Source organism: Callorhinus ursinus, unplaced genomic scaffold, assembly GCF_003265705.2.
Source record: "Callorhinus ursinus isolate GAN/ISIS: 27379988/994484 unplaced genomic scaffold, GSC_fseal_2.0 scaffold18, whole genome shotgun sequence".
NCBI classification, from domain to species: domain Eukaryota; kingdom Metazoa; phylum Chordata; class Mammalia; order Carnivora; family Otariidae; genus Callorhinus; species Callorhinus ursinus.
In genome coordinates this window covers 31,250,666-31,268,474 of record NW_027397080.1, presented here as the reverse complement: position 1 = coordinate 31,268,474, position 17,809 = coordinate 31,250,666, and positions in this window count along the sequence as shown.

The following is a 17,809-nucleotide window of genomic DNA, read 5'->3' as shown; positions in this document are numbered from 1 at the left end:
CCCCCCCCCCCCCCCCCCGCATGCCTGAGCATAGGGGAGGTACAGGCCTGCTTTCCAGCTTCAAGATAACTGCCATCTCTTTGTATTCCTTCCCCATGCTTTGATACATCTGTCCTTGCTTTGCTGATCAAAAAAAAAAAAAAAAAAAAAAAAAACCAACAACAGGGCGCCTGGGTGGCTCAGTTGGTTAAGCGACTGCCTTCGGCTCAGGTCATGATCCTGGAGTCCCGGGATCGAGTCCCTCATTGGGCTTCCTGCTCAGCGGGGAGTCTGCTTCTCCCTCTGACCCTCTCCCCTCTCATGCTCTCTCTCTATCTCATTCTCTCTCTCAAATAAATAAACAAAATCTTTAAAACAACAACAACAACAACAACAAAATAAAAGCTATGTGCAGAATTCAGCTGCTGCTGCTCTCCCTTGCAGAGGCAGCCCTGCATGGCTGCCCAGATTGGTGTCTGAGAACTTTATTTCAGTGCACGATGACACAGTGTAGTATTGGCATAAAGATAGACTTATAGATCAGTGAAACAATTTAGAGGATACTAGAAATAGACCCATGTATATACAGTCAGTTGATTTTTGACAAAGTGGCCAGGATAATTCAGCCGGGGGCAAGGAGAGGCTCTTCAACAAATTTGTAGTAAAAACTGGATATCCACATGAAAAATAGGAGCCTTGATGTTTACCTTACACCCTAAACAAAATTAACTTGAAATAGATCATATCTTATAATATAAACTAAAAACACAAAAAATAATGAATCATAAAAAGTTGAAAAATGGACTTCATCAAAGCTAAAAACTTTTGCTCTTGGCAAGACGCTGTTAAGAAAAGAAAAGGCAGGGGCACCTGGGTGGCTCAGTTGTTAAGCGTCTGCCTTCAGCTCAGGTCATGATCCCAGGGTCCTGGGATCAAGCCCCGCATGGGGCTCCCTGCTCAGTGGGGAGCCTGCTTCTCCCTCTCACACTCCCCCTGCTTGTGTTCCCTCTCTTGCTGTGTCTCTCTCTGTCAAATAAATAAATAAAATCTTAAAAAAAAAGAAAAGGCAAGTCATAGACTGGGAGACACTTTTTGCAATATCATAAGCACATGAACATCAACATCATTAGGCATCAGGGAAACAAACTAAATCCACACCTACCCACTAGAATGGCTAAAATTTAAGAACATGACGACACCAAGTGTTGCTAAGAATGTGGAACAACTGGAATTCTCATACATAGCTGGTAGTAATATAACATGGTACAACCACTTTGAAAAACAGTTTGGTAGTTTCCTATAAAGTTATATACATGATTCAGTTCCACTGCTAGGTATTTAGCCAAGGTAAATAAAAACATAGGTCCACATAATAACTTGGGCACGAATGTTCATAGTATCTTTTTTCATAATTACCAAAGAACTAGAAACAACCAAAATGTCCATCCACAGGTGAATGGATAAATACATCGTGATACATCTACGCAATGAAATATTATTTTACCATACAAAGGAACCAACTGATGATTCACACGATTAAATTTTAAGAACATGTTGAGTGACAGAAGCCAGATACAAAAGAGTATGTACTGTATCAGTTCAAATCTCCAGAGCTCTTTTCGTCTTGCCAAACTGAAACTCAATACTCATTAAACATCTTCCCATTCTCCCCTCCTCCTGGCGCCTGGAAATCACCATTCTACTTTCTGTCTCTATGAATTTGGCTATTCCAGGTACTTGATGAAAGTAGAATCATACAGTGTTTCTCTTTTTGTGACTGGCTCCTTTCACTGAGCATAACGTCCTCAAGGTTCACCCATTCAAATATAATTTTTGAGGAGACATTAGAGTGATGTCCTGCAGTGCACAGTAGCTTTCCTCTTGGCCCCGTTGCCCAGTCTCTCACCCCACGTCCCAGCTTCTGCATTGACATCACTCTTCGTAGTACCTGTGATCACTGCTGTTATTTCTTGCTTTTCACCATCACAACTCTACTGTCTTGCAGTGGAGATGTTTTCTCGCCCCCTCCCCCCACCCAACTGGGTTTAAAACTGACAGCAGAATAATGAAGTGCAAGGGCTGGGAGGAAAGAGCATATTAGGTAAGGAGAATTTCTATTAGACAGAAAGGGGAAGTGAAAGTCCTTTCACCAGGGGAAGAGAGTAAGTCAAAGGGAATGAGACTGGTTTCAGGACATTGCTTGAGGCCCCAGGGACAGTGACTTCCTGTGCCAGTAGATCTGCCTTTACAGACAAACCTTGATAAGCCTGAATTCACAGCGTGGTGTGCAGCTAAGACACAGGTTCCAAATCAGCCAATTTCATATTGTCATTGGCAGAGAGATTTCACAGCAGCAAGTAATTACAGTTTGTGTTGAATATATTGCGATACAAAGGCCACTGCCTAGTTAATTTTGTGAAGGCAGTGGTTATCAAGGATAGAATCTGTTATTATTTCAATGTTTATTGAGGACCCTAATGTGCTAAACACTTATTATGATTACCAAATAAAGGAACAGCACAAAGACACCATGCAGCCACAGCTCCTTAAAATTTCGAGGTAATGGAGGCCAGTTGCATGGGCAGTGTGAATGATTGGACAAGTAGTAGATGAGCATCATGTGGATAAGTATGTAGTACATATGTTTAAGGAAATATAACCTAAACTATATTTAAGAGGAAGATTCAGTTCGAGGTGTTGATTATAATCCAGGAAGGAGATCTATAAATCATAGTTATCAAGTCAAAGAGAATGCTGGGGGTCATTTGTAGGGATGTTGGAGACAAATAAATTATATTATCATGCCATTAAATAAATACATAGTGAACAGATGGATGAATTAATGAATGAATGAACAAATTTAGTGAATTACTTGTCTTCCCAGCTCTCGGGACAAAACCCAAAATAGCTTTTCTACTTAAAATGTAGACCTTGTCTTATTCCTTGAACCAAGATTCTCGGGCATGTAGAGTCTATCTTTTTAATTTTGGTTTCCAATGTGAAGCCTCTTGATTGGAAGGCCATAATTGACTAATAAATGGATTATTTAGTCCGGCAGTGAGAACCTATTTTGTGTGAGGTCAGGTCAGGAAAAAGGAAAGTGTTTGGGGAGGATTTCCACCCCCCATTTCAAATCAAAATAGATTTGAGATCCATAGAATATATGTAGACTTCTAAAACTTAGGTTATTTCCTTTGTATTTAGTAGTACTCAGTATTACTTACTAATACTTAGTATTTAGTAATACATTTATCAGTAATTGTAAAAAATGGAATTGCATCATTAAGATCCAGTCAAAGTTGGTACATAGCAAAATGAAAGACTTTTCTAGTCTTTTCTGCAGAAATTAGATCTTGGCCCTTGTGGTGACAAGAATTGGTCTGCAGGCTCTGTATCACTGATATGGTCCTTTGTGGCTTGGTTATTGGCTTTGATTATCACCAGGGAGATGTGCCGATCCTCCCTCCCTCCCACCTTCTGCCCAAACAGCAATGTAGCTTAATGACTGGCACGAGATATAATAATACATTAGCCATATTGTATATAACATAGCTAACCATAATGTATATAACATACCGTAATAGAATTGTTCATTATTTTTCCAAGCACTGTACATGCCCTGTGCCAAGCACACACCCCAATAAAGTTGATCAGGGCAAATAAACAGTACCAAGACTGGATAAGGACACATAAACACAGATGGGGCAGAGGATATTATAAACATCTTTAAGGACTACAAGTTGATCAATTCCTAGGAAGATATAACTTATCAACAGTGACTCAGGAAGAAACAGAAAACCTGACTGGATGTAAACCCATTAAAGAAATTGAAACACAAGTTAAAACCTTCTTTTGGGGAAATGTCAAGCCAGATGATTCTGCAGGGAAGTTTTACCAAACATTCAAGGAAGAAATAATTCCAACATCGCACAAACTCTTTCAAGTAATAGGGATGATGAGAACACACCTTAACTAACTGATTGAAACTCAAATCAATTTGTGTAACCATGACACCAAAACCAGCAAGAATGGTACAAGGAAGGAGAATTCCTAACAAACTTCACTCATGAATATAGTTGTACGTATCCTAAACAAAATATTAACAAAAAAAATCAAAGGAAGGTAGGAGGAAGACGAAGTCGATTCTAGGAAAATCTATTGTAATCTGCCCTCTCAATTGATTAAAGGATAAAAACTGTGGATTGCCTCGATCAATGGAGAAAAGCAAATTATAATATTTAACTTTCATCCATGACCAAAAAAAAAAAAAAAATCTTAGCAGACTACAAGTAGGTGAGAATATCCTTAACATAATAAAGACGGTTTAAACAAACAAATGAAACTACAGCAAACCTTAAACTTAATGCTGGAACACTAAAAACATTCTCTTTAAAATTCGGAACAACCCAAAGACACCACGTTCTACGTCTGCTAGTCCACATAGTGTTGGAGGTGCTAGTCAGAGCAGCAAGAGAGCAGAAAAGGAAAAGTTACAGACTTGAAAAGGAAAAAGTAAAACAAACCATTCGAGATGTATTGGGCTTAGAAAATCCTAAAGAGTGTACACATACATTAATAGAGGGTTTTGGAAAGTTTGCTGCAGGGCCACCTGTGTGGCTCAGTAGGTTAAGCCTCTGATTCTTGGTTTCCACTCAGGTCGTGATCTCATGGTTCATGAGATCGAGCCCTGGCTGGGTGCCCCGCTCAGTGGGGAGTCTGCTTGAAGATTCTCTCCTTCTGCCCCTCCCCCCCACTCATGTTTTCTCTCTCTCTAAAATCAATCAATCTTTGGGGAAAAAAAGAAAGGTTGCTGCAAAATCAAAATACAAAAATCAATTACATTTCTACAGTGTTGCTAAACCAACAACAATCAGTGAAAAATAGGTAATAAAAACAATACCATTTGCAATAAGGCGTCAGGATAAGCGTAATGAAAATGAACAAGACTTTTAGAGAGAAGATTATAAAATTCGCCCCATGGACATTAAAGACCTAAATAAATGGAGAGTTACCTCACTGAAGACATAACTTCTTTTGCATCCCCCAACTTTGTGGAGATATAAGTGACATATGTTATTATGTAACTTAAAGCTACAAGGTGTTGATTTGTTACACATACATCTTGGAATATGATTACCATTTATTCTTTGTGGCCAGAACATTTAAGATCTCCTCTCTTAGTTACTTATCAGTGTGTCTAGCCCGATATTGTTATCTGTAATTACAATGCTATCATTAGATCCCCAGACCGTGTTCACTCTTTAACTAGAAGTTTGTACTCTTTGACCAACATCTCCCCAACATCCCCATCCCTTGGCAACCTCCCATTTTCTGTTTCTATGAGTTTGGCTTTTTTAGATTCCATGTATAAGAGATATCATACAGTATTTTTCTTTCTTTCTCTGACTTATTTCCATAACCTCCTAAACGTGTCAATTGTCTTCTAACTGATTTATTGGTTCACTGTTACTCCAGTGAAAATGTCAAGAAATTGCTTGTGTTTTGTTTGGTTTTGGTGGAACCTGGCAAACTGAATCTTTAATTTGCTAGTTATAAAATACTATACACAGTAAGATTTCATTTTGTAAAAGGAAAATATGCACATTCACTGCACGTATAAATGCTGTGGGAAAAAATTGTGGATGGAAGGATTGTTTTCTATTGCTATGTAACAAATTAGCACAAACGTAGCAGTTTCAAACAACACCTGTTTATTAGCTCACAGTTCTGTAGGTCAGAAGTCTGGCGTGGATGGTGTGGCTGAGTTTTCTGTTCAGAATAGCACAAGGCTGAAATTAAGGTATGGACTGGGTTTAGTTCTTGTTTGGAGGTTCAGCGGGAAAATGTGCTTCTAAGTTCATCCTTGTTGGTGAAATTCAGCTCTGGGGTTGGAGGACTTGAGGTCCTGTTTCCTTGCTGGTTGTCAGCTGGGGGCTGTTCTTAGCATATAGAAGCTGCCCACGTTCCTTCCAACACGGTCTACTTTATCTTCAAGGCAGCAATCGAGTGCTGAATCCCCCTCTTCCCTGGAATCTCTGATTCCTTTTTTGTGACCAGTCAGAGAAAACTCTGCTTTCAGAGGGCTTACCCGTGGGGGGTGCCTGGCTGGCTTAGTGGACGGAACACACGACTCTACCCACTCCATGTTGGGTAAAGAGAGAATACTTTAAAAAGGGGGGGCAGGGGCTTGTGTGATGAGATCAGGTCCAACTTAATATTTTCCCTAATTTAGGCTGATTTGGTACCTTAATGAATCTGCAAATCCACTGCAGGGCAGTACCTAGATTAGTGCTGAATTGAATAAGGGAAAGAAGGTGCCACTGCACCAAGGGCCTGGAGCTTTGGTGGGGAGACTGCATCTTAGAATTCTGACAACTACAGTGAGACTATGGGTATGTGTGTGTTTTATATATTTTACAATTTTTCCTTTAAAACTGTTCTTCACGGGGCGCCTGGGTGGCTCAGTCGTTAAGCGTCTGCCTTCGGCTCAGGTCATGATCCCGGGGTCCTGGGATCGAGCCCCACATCAGGCTCCCTGCTCGGCAGGAGGCTTGCTTCTCCCTCTCCCGCTCCTCCTGCTTGTGTTCCCTCTCTCACTGTCTCTCTCTCTGTCAAATAAATAAATAAACTCTTTAAAAAAAAAATAAAACTGTTCTTCACAATTGTTCTTACAATTGATCTTTTTTTATACCTAAAATTTCTTTATTAAGCATAATATTTGTTTTATATTCTTGGTGTACAGCCTCACTAAATAAATGTTGACCATTATCAGATGTTTTCTCTGTATCTATTAAAATAATATAATTTTTCTCTATTAAATCATCAATGTAGTGAGTTACATTTGTGGATTTTCTGATGTTAATCCACCCGTACATTTATGGAACGTGATGTTTTAGTACGTAACTATTATTAAAATTATTTAAAATTAAATAAAATTTAAATATTCTCTCAGTTTATCTGACTGCTAGTGAATCTTCTTCTATAATTCACATATCCATCTCCACTGCCAAATTTTTCATCCCTGTTTATAAGTGAAATTGGCCTACTTTTTTGTTTTTTCTTTTAATGTTCTCATCCAGTCTGCAGTTTGGGAGTCAGAGTTCTATTTTTCTCATTAAACCAGTTGGTCAATTTTTTCCTCAATTTTTCTTGTTCCTTTCTTTTCTTCTCTCTCTCTTTCTTCCTTCCTTTCTTTTTCTCTCTCTCTCTTTCTCTCTCTTTTTCTTCCTTTCTTTCTTTCTTTCTCTCTCTCTCTCTCTCTCTCTCTCTCTCTCTTTCTTTCTTTCTTCTGAAACAATCTGTATCAGAGGGATTTTCTGTCATTGGATGTTTGTTAAAAACTCATCCATGGTACTGTCTGGAATAGAAGCTTGGGTTGGAGATGAGGGGAGGCATTTTGACTTTAGAGGGGAGAGATTTAAAAAATATTAAGAAGAAGTTGTCAAGGAGAGATGTGTAGACCACTCTTGAGGACTTGTCTATGAAAGGGGGCAGAGGGAGAAGGTCATGAAGGAGGGTGTAGGACCCAGGACATCTTGTTGGGTTATTTGCTTCTCATCTTCTTGTTGGAGGATGGGAGACAGTGGAGAAGGTTGGAGCCCTGACAAGTATGATCCCACAGGGAAGAAGAGTTTGAGGAAAAGGCAGAAGAGAGATGGAAAAATCAAAGACCAGGGGAAGAGCATGTCTACATGGACACATAGGAGGAGGGGCATGGCAGGGAGGAGAAAGAAACTTGATGGGACTGGGTTTGTGGATCTGGTGGTGCCAGGGAGGAAATCCCTTCACAACCCCTACTCCTGAAACAGGAGACGAGCTCAGATGGCATGGTCCATAAGGATGATGAGTTGGAGGGATGTCATGAAATTCGACGTGATGACTGATGTTTTGAAGTAAGGCAGTCTGTCCCCTATCTTAGAATACGAAAAAAAAAAAAAAAGAACCCCGGAGAAAGATAGATATGTGTAGATTTTATAAATCCAGAAGATACTATGGTTCAAAATGCACAGAAAGGATGTAAAATGGCACAGCCCCTTTGGATGACACTTTGGCAGTTTTTTCCCAAACTAAACATACTCTTCACACATGATCCAGCAATCGCACTCCTTGGCATTTACCCAAATGAGTTGAAAACTTATGTCAACACAAAATCCTGCACATGGATGCTCACAGTAGCTCCATCGTAATTGCCAGAACTTGGAAGCAACCAAGATGTTCCTCAGTAGGCAAATGAATAAGCAAACTGGTAGACCTATACAATGGAATCTTCTTCAGTGATAAAAAGAAATGAGCCATCAAACCAGCAACAGACATGGAGGGATCTTAAATGCATATTACTAAGTGGAAGAGGCCAGTCTGAATGGTGTTCATACCAGATGACTTCTAACTCCATGACATTCTGAAAAAGGCAAAACTATGGAGATAGTAAAAAGTTCAATGGTTGACAGGGCCCTGGGAGTGGGAGGGATGAGTACGAGGACTTTTAGGGCATGGAAACTGCTCTGCGTGATACCAGGATGGGAGGTGTGTGTCGTTATGTACCCATAGTATGTAAAACACCAGAAGTGACCCCTAACGCAAATGGGCTTTAGCTAAAAACAATGTGTCTCATTGACTCATCAACCGTTAACAAATATACACTAACAGAGACATTAATAAGAGGGTAAATTGGAAGGGCCAAGGGGGTATATGGAAACTCTGGACCCTTCACTCGATTTTTTTCTATAAACCTAAAGCTGCTGGGAAAAAAAAGGTCTATTCATTTAAAAATAAATAAATACAAAATTAAAAATAAAAACGCCACAGAAACCATAAATAGTGGTATGCATTTTAGACCACTGCTGGGCACTGAGGTTATTCAGGGTTGCGGTCTTCATTTTTCAGGATGTATAACATATACCAGAGCTTGACTGAAGCCGGCATGGCCCCAGCAGGTGAGCCAAGGAAGGCAGGAGGTGCAGACAGGGACCATGGGCAGCTGTGTCTTCATGTTTTTCATGTAGCCCAGATGTTTGGCGTTTGCTGTCCTGTGATGTCATCCTTTCTTTAATGATGGAATTACAGTTAGCCTCCTTCTGACTTACCTGATTGCAGGAGATTGTTGGTTATCAGGTCCTTCTCCCCATGGCTCCTTACTCGTCTACAAATTTACTTGAGCGAGCCATTGTCCTACCATTCCAGACTCCCCCTGCTATAGACAGAAGAGAGACAGAATAATCAAAGACCAGGGGAAGACCACGTCTAGGTGGACACCTATGCCGTGGTTGGACGTTTATGTTTGCCACTATGACTTTCTAGGATGAGCAAAGATGATTACTTCCAAAAAAACCCAAAAAACAAAACAAAAGCTGAAGCTTTGGTATAACAGAAAATGACCCTAGGAGCTTCAAACCGGAGGCTGGATGCACTGACTTACAAAGCCCAAGTTCAAACCTTGAGATTTGGGTGCTCTGGAGTGTTTTCCAATACCAACCACCAATCCTCTGATTCTCTGACATGAACTGGGTGTCCAACAATTCAATTTAATTCAGACACTAACGGCCTCGAGTTAGTGCGGATCCTGCTGGTAGGCGCTCAGTCCAAGCCTGTCCGCACCAGATGCTGGTCGCAAGTCGTGGGCCACCTGTACTTCTCATGGACTGGCTTTGGATTGGGGGTTCCCAGGACCCCCTGCTAAGTTTCCATCATTTGCTAACATGGCTCACAGGACTCATAGGGAGGCACTTACGTTTACCAGTTAAGTATAAGGGACACAAGTCAGGAGAAGCTGGATGGAAGAAAGGCATAGGGCACAGTCTGGGGGTGTGGTGTGTTGCTGGAGGCTTCTGTGCCCTCTCCAGATACACTATTCTGGCCCCTCGAAGTATTCACCAACTTGTTCAAGGGTTTTCATGGAGCTTAATCCACAGCTCCTCCTTCTTCCCAGAGGTTGGTGGGTGGGGCTGAAATTTCCAACCCTCTAATCTCTTGGTCTTTCTGGGGACCAGCCCGTCAGAAGCCATGTAGGGGCCCCAGCCTGTCACCTCATTAGCATAAACTCAGGTGTGATCAAAGGGGACTCATTATGAATAACGAGACACTCCCATCACTCAGGAAATTCCAAGGGTTTTAGGAGTTACACATGCCAGGAACTGGGGAAAAGACCAAATGGTTCACATTAGTCCATAGGTGCCCTTCTGGTGCCTCTGCTTCTTCCATGGCTGGCCCTATGGGGATAAAGCAGCTGACACACAGGCTGGCTACCAAAGCATTCTTTGAAGAAATGTTGTATTTGAGATTTCAGAAAAAGTAACTAAGAAGTCGTCATGAGAAGATCAGAACTCTGTTGGTCATCTTCACGCTCTTTCAGTGTTGGCTCCAGCCTTTTAAATTTTAATTAGTTGGCAATATTAAAAGCTTGGAGATTTCTGATTTCTCTTTAAAAATCAGAAGGGACTGCCAAAATGATGCATTGCCAGCAAGTGTCTGGAGGTGAGCAGGGCTGTCTTTTGGGGCAGACGTGTCCTCTCCAGCTCACCAAGGTCCCCTCCACACTCACAGGCTTACCGACACCAGGAGGCTGACGCCATTGACACATGGTCTGCACAACTCGAGGTTCATTGAATGTTCCCTAAACTCAGGAGGGTGGAAGGCAAAGGTGAGTTCAAGTTCCCACATTTTGCCACACACAGAACTGCTTCTAGTCCCCAGATGCCTCGGGCTTCCCTTATCCCGTGATGATCCATTTAAGGATCCCCCTCCCCAAGCTTGTGGATGGCTTGGGGATCAGTGGAAGGTTTAGGAATCTCTTTTTTGAGCACAAGCCACAGCTTTCTCCCCAGGTATATGTGCCTGTGACAAATTGGGCAGTTTATATATTTTTAATACATGACATTCTGCCTTCTTGCCATCTTTGTGTGTCATTAATCAGTTCCATTTTCAGGGTATTGGGTGTTTCCAATGTAGCAGGCCACGCTGCTGGCCAGAAATATTTCTCAATCACACGCGGTGTGTCCGAGGTCTTTCCATGTGGATGGCTGCATAAAAGCAACCCCTACACTCTGATTATTTAGTCTCTTCTTTTTTGCCCTTTTTGCCTGAGGGTCTTGGAATGTGAAACTCTTTTGTGAATGGCCATAAATATACAGCGTTGAAACTTTTCACCATCAATAATGTGCACATAGCAATAAAAAAGGGGTCTTTTCTGTGGATGTTTCAGAGTTAACAACAACAACAACAAAATACAAATTCTAATTCCTTAGAGAATTGGCTGCGTTGAAATATTTACAGAAGGTCAAGGAGTTTCCCCTCCTGCCTGGAGTGGTGAAGCAAAGCTGTGGACAGTGGTTAAGTAAGGCCAGCCTTTCAAGCCTTGTTTATTCTGGAAACAACTCTGGAAAATGCCTCATATGGTTCCCCAGAGACCTGGAGGTGGGCCTGTGTCAGTACATGACGAATGAAAACAAACCGTTCCTTTGCAGCGTTGAGCAAAATCTATAAAAAAGGTCTTTCTTAGAACTTCCAGACGGACCTGAGGGACCAGGAATGAACTTGAAAGTGTGAGGAAGTCAAAGTGCAGAGCGAGACCAAAAAAAAAAAAAAAAATATATATATATATATATATATATATATATTTCACCCAACTTTATAACTAATTTAGATAGTGGAAATTATATAAACATGAAGTCCACGGAACTCGGGCAGTTTGAAGTGAATCTGAAACACTCGCTTGTTTTCATCAATTCCCAGTTTAGTAATGAAGTCATTCCCCGAGGACCAGGTTAGTGGCTCCCTGGCTCTTGAGACTCACCCCCAGGGAGGGCAGGACTTGGTCAGTGTTCCTTCTGCCCAGGGCTTGTCCGGGGCCCCATGGGCGGGAAGCAGCCTGTTGTTGCATGAACAAAACATTGCCTCCTGCGGGCCTCTCCGTGAGTGATGAGTGGATGGATGGTCATGAAAGGTGGTGTCCCTAGGAGAGCCAAATCCACGCTGTAGACCTCAACTGTGATTTCCGGCTGGAAAGTCCATTTAACCCATAGGCACTCTGATTCATAAAGCACTTATAAAAGTGGGCCTGGTTTCCTCTGAGAATCAGGGGATTTCATGCTGAACATCCAATGGTTTTGTTTGCCTCCCTCTCTGCCATTATTTTGATCAATCTAGCTTCCTCCTTTGCCCACCCACCTCACCCCCAAGGACCAGCTCTGGGATTTGGTGTAGGTTCCAGATGACAAAAGGTACACCAATCAGAGTTCTTCTCAAGAGTTTTCAAGCTGGATCCAGGAGAGAGAGGAAACCCATCTTCCTTCATGCTCTCAGAGTCATTAGGGTATGGTGCTGGGTCCTGCCAATGGCCAGGGCTCCTGCATGTCGGGGAGGGGGTGGTTCCTGCAGAAGGATGACGTTTAAGCGGCTTCAAACCCAGGCCGCCTGAGTAATGCCAGTTGCAGTGCTTCGGTAGATGAGAGTGAGGGGACATTCAGGGGACATGGGTCTCATCTACCTCCTGATTCCAACTCTGTCCTTGCCTTTCCTGCAATGTACTTCTCTGCCCACCCACACTGTACCTCTTCTTGCCTAAGCTAGTTTGAATTCATTTTCAATGGAAAAAGACTTAAAAATATAGGATGCACATCACTAGGAAGGCAGAAGTGAATTCCCTGTTGCCTGAAAAACCAGATCGAACTTTAATATTCACAAGACGTTATTTGAGGTTTGAAAGTGCGAGTCTTTGCTCCATGTGCAGATCTGTTCATTTTAGTTGCATTCTGCTTTACATATTCACGTTCTTTCTCAAATAGAAAATTCGTAAAACATCACAGCAATACAATAATGATGAGTGTCAGCGTTTACTGGGTGTTCATTATGTGACAGGGACTACTTAATGTGTACTTAATGTTTCTCGTCGTCACAAAAACCTATGAAACTCATCTTCTCATTCCCCCTCCCCCATTTTATAGATGTGGAAACTCAGGCACAGAGAAGTTAAGCAGTTTCCTCCGGGTTGCACAACCAGTAAGTGGGAGAGGCAGGAGCTGAACGCCAACCTCCCAAGCTCAGAGACTGGGATTTGAATCCAGAAATGTATCAAAGTATTGAAAACCATGGATTTTTAGTTATGGCAATCTCGTTTGGGACTGAATTATGAATTTTTAATTCTGTTGAAATGACTTTCGTTGTTTTTCAAGGCAATGAAAAGGCTGGGCATGCCTTCAAAGGTATTCTGCTCTATGACTTGAACCTGCGTGTGAGAAGAGTTAGCCCAGAGAGGTTTAGTTTCGCTCTGCTTTTCAGTGTCCAAGCTGGTGTTAGCATCCCCATCTCTGATGCCCGTTCCAGGTGGACTGTTCTGGGAATGCATCTTGAAGCAAACACTGACCTTCTCAGAAGCCAAAGCGGGGTGGCAGTCTGGCCTGGAGGGATGCACCTGCCGCGGAGGGCCGAGCACCCCAAAACTCTCAGAGCCCAAGCTCTGTCCAGCTTCTTATCTTGACCTCAGATGGCATCCAGTAGGCCAAACAGAAAGATGGTTAAAGTGCTCAGCCCTACTCTCTCAAGGTCCCCGAGGCACATGGAAGGTAGGAGAAGGGGGACGAAGGCTCATTTCAGTGTCATTCCCGGGAAGTGTTTCGGGCCATAGCTGGAGAATTGAGTTGAAACCCAAAGTTGTAACCCAGAGTCTTTGGCCAAGTGCTAACTTCCTACCTGATACCGTTTCCCTTTCCAGCAACTGGAAAAACAACCCAACGCCTTTATTCTTGGCCAGAGGGGAATATGAGAATCAGAATTACTGGGCCCCTCACTTCCAGTGAGGGTGTAAAACAAAAGGTAAACACTTCGCGGGTCTGCGGCAGCTCCGAATAATTGCCCCTATTGTGGGGAGAACACAGGCTTCTCTTCCACTTCACACCAAACTCTTTCTGGAGGAGAGGCTTAAGCAGAAGAGAAAGTCAGCCCTGTCCCCGAGGGCCGGCCAGGCTGCCTGGATTTGCAGTGAGAAAATGCAGGGAGATTGGCTCTGTGGGCAGCTTGTAGGCATTTTCAAGGTTTAGGCAGAAATGTCTGTCCTTGGGTTATTCAGCGGAGTTTTCTTTAAAGGGACTCATTCTGCATGTTTCCAAAGGCCCGCCGCGATTCAGCAGTTTGGGTGGGGAGAGAGGGCTTGCAGCCTTGATAACCTTATTTATTAAGAGTCCGGAACTTGGTGTCTGGGCCGGAGCCCTTGACTCTGCTCAGGAGCTTTGGCAGTGCTCTGGTTTTCTTCCTTTTTAGGTTTCCCCACGGTGAGCCCTTCAGAGAACAAGGTCATGTTGATCTATGGCAGTGACTCACACCAGGCTTTGCCCTGTCTCCTCTGCAAAGACTCAAGAGTAAAACCTCTTAATAGTCCTATGATGGAAGGCAAAGGGCCCCATCGGCACTGAGGAGTGGGCTAAATCATTCAGTTGGATCCCTTGGTCTTTGCCTTTTAATTATCGGATGAAAAAATGTTCTAAAACTACAGGAAAGACTTCTTTGGGGTCAGTGTGAACTATTCTTCCCTTCATTCAGCAAGAAAAGAATATCTGTGTGAAAAAATAAGAAATATGTATGTGTGTCTCTGCCCTCTGTTCTAATATTTGGTCTTTGACCCTAGTTCCTGACACAGAGTTCCTAAAACCCATGTAATTTCCAGGGTGATTGGAGTGTCTTCTGTTCTGATGAGGACACTCCTGGATGGCTCCTGGATGGGGACTGATCACCAAAAAGGCCAAGCCATGATTAGAAGCTTGGAACTTTCAGCGTTGCCCCCCACCCTGCCCCCATTCTTGAGAGAAAGGCTAGAAATGGGGTTAATGGATGATCATGCCTATGTGATGAAGCCTCCCTAAAATTCCCAAAAGTACAGGGTTTGGAAAGTGTCCGGAGTGGTGAACACATCCACGTGTCAGGAGGGTGACAGCTCCCTGGGACACAAGCCGTTGTGCTTGGGACCCTTCTTGCACCTGGCCTTAAACACCTCTTCATCTGGGTATTCATCCATTTCCTCTCTTATATAATAAACTGGCAAGTGAGTGTTCTCCTGGTTCTGTAGGCTGTTCTAGTGTATGATGGAACCTGAGGAGGAGGAGGTTGTGGGAAGCCTGCTTTATGGCCAGTCTGTCAGAAGCACAGGGGAGAACCTGGACATGCAGTTGGTTTGTGACGTGGGCACAGAGTTGAGGGACTGAGCCCTTCCCCTACGGGATCTGATGGTCCCTCCATGTTGATGGGGTCAGAAACGGTAGGATGCCCAGTCGGTGTCTGCAGGAGGGTTGAAGAATTATTTGGTGTAGGAACCCCCCTCCCCACATCTGGGGTGAGAAGTGAAGTATTGAGAGGAGAAAAAATATGGTTTTCCTAGACAACCGACAAATTGTGCTGATCTTAAGGAATACCGTGGTGAACAAGTCAATGTCTCTAATCTCATGGAATTTATAGGTAAACGGGCAGTTACAATTATAGTATGATAAATGCTGTGATGGGCAAAGTCGAGGGTCAGGCAAAAACTGCTGAGGGTTTCTGCCTGGACTTTGAGTCAGGAAAGGGGAAATGGAGGGAATGATTCATCCAGACCAGGGGAGGTCTCCCTCTTACTGTCTGTCTCCTTCAAGGCTGACTTCTGTGAGGTGGTGAATGATTCCCTTTGAGACATGTGTCTAAAAAAAAAAAAAGAAAAAAGAAAAAAGACTACAATGGCTTATTTATTTAATTTTTTGTTCTATTTTTACTAACCACCACCAACCTACAGAAAAGCTGCAATTATAGTACAAAAAACTTTGCTTTTCCCCCTGAGCCAACCTGATGGTCCATCAAACCCAGCACTTCCGTGTGCTTTCTCTGCAAACAAGGACATTCTCCCGTGTAACTGACACACGACTGTCAGCATCAGGAGATTGGCAGTGACTCATTCATACCCCCGAATCCTTGGACCCCACTCAACTTTGGCCAGTCGTCCCAAGAAAGACCTTCATGGAGAAAAGATCCAGTTCATGGTCAACGTTGCCTTTCCTTGACCCTGGTGATCAGGCCACTTTTTGGAGAGACTAGGACAGTTGCTTTGGAGAGTGTCCCTCCGTTTTCAGTTGTCTGAGGTTTCCTCACGACTGGATTTCAGGGCACGTTTGCAGCAGGAACAGAGGTGGTGGTACGTTCTCACTGCCTCCTCACAGAGGTGCAGGATTTTGACCTCTCATTACCAATCATCTGACTAGGTGGCATCTGCTAGACTTCTTCCCTGTGAAGTGATTCTTCTGCCGTCTGTCATGAACGTGTATTTTGAGAGAAGTACTGAAAAACATCCTACTCCTCCTCAGACTCTTGGTTCAGTATGGACTCATGATTTCCTACTTTAGCCCCTGGGTTATAATCTGTCATCATCTTTTCGTTGATGCCCAAATCATCCTATATTTGGTAGCCCCTATAGGTGGTCAACCCCCACAGGCTGACTTCTGTGTCTTTTTCGCACGTTCCAATCACCCTCCGGGCATTCCCATTTTTTTCCCCGATGCAGATGGATGTTCCAGGTTCATCTTCTACATTCTCTGCGCCGGCCCTGGCATCAGCGACTTCTCCAAGGGGCTTCTCGTGGCAAATGGTATTTAGAAACCAAGATCTGGGCATCAGATGTGCTCATTGCTATTGAGCTCTCACTGCTCCAAGGCCCTCCTCACAGACCATGCTAGAAACATATGTACACACACACACACACACACACACACACACACACACACACAGTTGTTTCCAAATTTTTATTGAAATCCTTGAGTTTATACCAATACCCTAAGCTCTGACCCCAAACCACAGGGTTCATTCTGGTTTTCTCCCTTTCCATATTTGAAACTCCTTTCTCCAGCAGTGACAGGCCCAGCTCCCATTCTTCCAAGTATACTCACTTCTCTAATCGAGCCCCTGTATGGAATCCATCTCTGCCACCCCTTCCCCATGTGGACGCCCTCCTCATACCTGCCCGGCCTGCCTGCCCAGCCACATCTGCCACCTGCACGGAGGCCTTCCGTTCTGGGGTTCCCCAGAACCCCACCTGGGCTCTGAGTCCTCACAGACAGGAAACGTGCTCTACCACCCTTCGGGACTTTAGGGCAGAATTGTTGAGGAAAGGAACGGGAAGAGAAGGAAAGCAGAAGGGAGGAGGGGGAGGGGAGAGGAAAGGAAGTGGAGAGGCACATGAAGGAGAGCAGGAAGCGCCAATCACATTTTTTTAACTTCTGTTTTCTCACCTTTGGAGCACTATATTATACATGGTCGTTTCAAAACTTATGCTTCCGTGGCTCAGATGCCCCGATTTAGCCACCGCTCCACCCCTCCCTCCACCTCTCTTTCTGGATCTGATGACCCATCTGTCCCGGTCTCAGCCATCTTGGAATCCGCTCAGGAGTGTGCAGTTCCGGAACATCCAGTTTGTCAGCTTTACTGAGGAGCCTTTCATGTCGGAAAAGCACGAAGAATTTTAACGTCCCTCCGGAGGAGCACAAAGGACAGAGGTTCAGGACATCTGATATCTCAGAGGCAATTTCATACAATTATGAGATCATATCTCTGAGAGGAAAAAAAAATACAGATAAGTGTATCTTTTTAAAGGTTTTGTCCATTTTTAAAAATGGGAATTAGCACCATTATCTTTTATTCAGATAGTTTTGTCAGGTTTTCATTCCCTGAGTATTATATCAATTTAGCTTCTTTTTTTTTTAAGATTTTATTTATTTATTTATTTATTTATTTATTTATTTATTTGAGAGAGAGTGAAAGTGAGAGAGATCACAGAGGGAGAGACAGACTCCCCGCTGAGCAGAGAGCCCGACATGGGGGTCAACCC